The 3,818-nt window shown below is 39.9% G+C and overlaps 1 non-coding gene across 1 annotated transcript; it reads left to right on the plus strand.

The window, feature by feature from the left end:
• The first annotated feature begins 930 nt into the window (after positions 1-930).
• LOC115803202 (small nucleolar RNA SNORA43) lies at positions 931-1,064 on the plus strand. The gene has a single exon (XR_004023868.1). It is a non-coding gene; the product is annotated as a small nucleolar RNA SNORA43 (small nucleolar RNA).
• The last annotated feature ends 2,754 nt before the right edge of the window (positions 1,065-3,818 follow it).

A 3,818-nucleotide genomic window follows, 5' to 3' on the forward strand; every position in this document is an offset into this window, starting at 1 on the left:
TTTTGAAATATTATTCTGATTTTAAGAATTCTCTCCATATTAAGAATATGAACACTTTTTCAGTAGATTGTCAACACCCTTGCTTTTTCCCTCCTCTGCATTTTTGCAGCTCAAATCCTCAGATACTTGTGAGCAAATAAGTTGGACCAAGGAAGAAGTAGGAAGTAGGAAGACTATGGGCTTTGGAACTCGGTGAATTTGGGCTCCAGTTACACGTCATCACCCCTAGTTGTGTGTCATTGGACAAATTACCCACCTTTCTGGCCTTCAATATCCTCATCATAAACAGAAATAACAATGCTCAATAAAGTGTTGTGAGGACTTAATAATACATGTAAAGTGTCTAGCAGATCACACTATAGGTTTTCAGGAAATGTTAACAATTTGAGTAACCAATCTTCAGAAATTAGGCAACTTGATAATGTAAAGGATTTTAAGTGTAATGTAAATTCAATGTTTGGAGGAGAGTCTAGAAGCCTTAATTACTAAGTAAATATGGTTACATTTGAAAACTTATAAAAGGGCACAACTTTCTTCTATCCCTTTTCCCCCAAAGCAGCAATATCTAGGTTTCTCTCTACACTAGACAGAAACCACTTCCTCTACTTCCTCTAATGGAAGTAAGCCCTTTTCCATTCAGTACCTGCATCTCCCAGACCTGGTGAGGCTGTCAGTTACCTAGTCCCACCTCACCGGGCATGAGGGTTGGGCATATGACTCAGACTCACAGAGCTTGATTCAGCACCAGAGAACTTTATCAGAGTTGGCTATGGGTGCAAGGACTCTTCCTTACTAAAATTACGGTTGTTTACAGCCCCCATGTAAGTCAAGCACTCTCAGAGCCATCTTTGCTGTAATTCAGGGAGAGCGTGCCTGAGCCAGAGAAAAGCAAAGCAAATGATTAAAACAAAAGCAACACACTGCCCTGCAGTTGCTGGACTTGCCGGCACCACGGGTGCGGCAGCCCTGCTGCACCTGTGACGTTGGGGCGGAGAGGAAGCGGCTATTTCTACGCTCAGTGCTCAGAACAGTGGGCGCTAAGAATGGTTTGTAGCCAGACATCACCAGAAGCTGCAGGAGGGAGCACCTTGTTTCCACGTGCACTTGCAGTGGGAGCTGTGCGCAGGCCCTTGAAGACTTTGATGTTCTTTTTCTTTATAAAATAAAGCTCGTTGTGAGAATTAAATGAAAAACAACAACAACAACAACAAAAAAAAAGCAACAGTGTCCTGGCAATATTCTTTGAACCCTGAACCGGCCAAATTTGAACCGCCCCTTTGTATATCTGTGAGTAAATAATATTTACTTAATGAAGTTTGACTTAGCTTTCTGTCACTCATAATTTCAAGAGTCCTTATCCCTGAAGTCTTGCCAGAGATGCTTGACTGAGAGATATGGCTGTCCTTGGTATTCACCACTTTATAGAGCCTCCTTACCTATGTGGAAATATGGTGGGCTGTAGATTATTAATTACATTAAGCTCCTAACTTACTAGCAAAGGAAAATCTTGGTGGAAGCAAGATGGCCACACATGAGTATTTCCCTTGGCCCTCAAAGTTCCTAAATGGGTGAACATCCTTCCAGCACAGCTGTCCACTCAATGTAAGGTCTTGTCAAGTGTGGAAAGCTCAACCCTTCTAGCACCATAAGTTCCATCACACTCAGGGCCTATTCAGGAAAAACGTAATCAACCTTTGTACTTATAACTAAGGAAGTATTGATGTCAGGCTCTTTTTGTCTTTGACTTTACTCCTGCACCACTAAAGGCCAGCAAGGGAGAGCAGGGTGAACCCAGGCGTCCCTGCTCTATACTTTCCAGTGTTCTAGAAACCTGTTCTGCCAGAGCCACTCTTTGATTTAATACCTATTACGTCAGTTGTTCTAGTACTGAGTTTGGTCTGAGGACCACAACTGCAAATCCATTTCATCATATATGAGTTATCAAGAAGCTGAATTAGAGACCAATTTTCTCTATCTAAAAGGATCATCTATAAGATTTCTTAAAAATGGTCTCCCCATAGTGAATATAATTAATGGATAAAAATCAACAAATGCTCAAATTTTTAAGAACTATTCTGTTTATTTTAGGGATTTTTAGAAGTTTTGTACAAACATTTATCCTCAAAATATTTCTTTAAAAGAATCTAGTCATCACAGAATATTAATTACCCTCTTATTTTATAGCCAAAACGTCACATCTCCTATTTCATTACTCTGTAAGCTTATAGAAGTCCCCTTCATTCAGCACCATTTAAGGCACACCACTGCATGTAAGTACCACTTTCTTAAGTAGTTCAGGGATCATTGTGCTTTTACTCTTGCTGTTCCCTCTTCCTGTAATGCTCTTCCCCCAATATTTCCACAAGTGGTTCTTTCTCAGTTTCAGTTCTCAGTTTTATATTCTACTTCTCAGAGAAGCTTCCCTATTCACTTTATCAAAGTATTTCCCTATTTTCTATTTTTTAATTTCTATCTCATTACCCTTATCACAGTCTATAAGTACTATTTGCGTTTTATTGCCTGTCTCCTTCACTGGACCCTAAGCTTCAGGAGGAATATCTGGTTGGGCGCTTTCTCCCAAGTGTGTAACACATGACCTGGCAGAGTAAGTGCTCATTAAATATTTCTTGAGTAAATGATAATGTTCTTTTTATTCTACATTCTAACACGTCTCAAGAAATTGGCAAAGGCTGGTGATGACTGCCATTACTCCCACCAATACCAGATTTCATGACACAAACCATGGATAATGAGGTTGGTAAATTACACAATGACAGTTACACTGTCACATTTGGTTATTGTCATCACAGCTAACTTTGGTATGTTTAATAAGTAAGACTATTAGTCATTTATTTAGACAAAAATTTTTTTAAATTGTGGCAAAATGCATATAATATAAAACTTACCACCTTAACCATTTTTAAGTGTACAGTTCAGTGGCATCAAGTACACTCACATTGTTGTGCTACCATCACCACCATCCATCCACAGAACTCTTCATCTTGCAAAACTGAAACTCTGTACTCGTTAACCAACAACTCCCCATTCTCCCTGCTCCTAGCGCCTGCCAAACACTATTCTACTTTCTCTCTCTATGAATTTGATTACTGTTGGTATCTCATATGTAATAGGCAGTGTTCTCTAGCGGAACAGAACTAACAGGATGTATAGATATAAATATAGACATAACGATAGAGAAACAAAGAGATTTATTATAAGGAATTGGCTCATACAATTATCTAGGCTGAGAAGTCTGAAGCTCTTCGGTTGGCAAGCTGGAGACTTAGGAGAGCTGAGGGTGTAGCTCCAGTCTGAAATCTGGCAGGCTTGCCACCCAAGAAAAGCTGATGTTTCAGCTGGAGTCTGAAGGCAGGAAAAGACTGAAGTCCCAGCTCAAGCAGTCAAGCAGGAGGAATTCTTTCTTAATCACAGGAGAGTCAGCCTTTTTGTTCTATTCAAAACCTTCAGCTGATTGGAGGAGGGCCACCCACGTTAGGGAAGGCAGTCTGCTTTATTCAGTCTGCCAATTCAAATATTAATCTCATCCAGAAACATCCTCACAGACACACCCAGAATGTTTGAACAAATAACTGGACATCCCATGGCACAGTCAAGTTGACACATAAAATTAATCATCACATCTGTCAACATAAACACACACACACACACACACACACACACACAACATAAGAGCTGTGAGTTGAGTTTATTCAGTGTCTTACTGAGAACTGTAGCCTTGGAGACAACCTCTCAGATAGCTCTGAGAAACTGTTTCAAAGAAGTAAAGGAGGAGCCAGGATATATATGAATTTTATTGC

Source organism: Delphinapterus leucas, chromosome 18 (genome assembly GCF_059928025.1).
Source record: "Delphinapterus leucas isolate spDelLeu-1000000601 "Yukka" chromosome 18, BTC_Dleu_Yukka2, whole genome shotgun sequence".
In the NCBI taxonomy this organism is placed as follows: domain Eukaryota; kingdom Metazoa; phylum Chordata; class Mammalia; order Artiodactyla; family Monodontidae; genus Delphinapterus; species Delphinapterus leucas.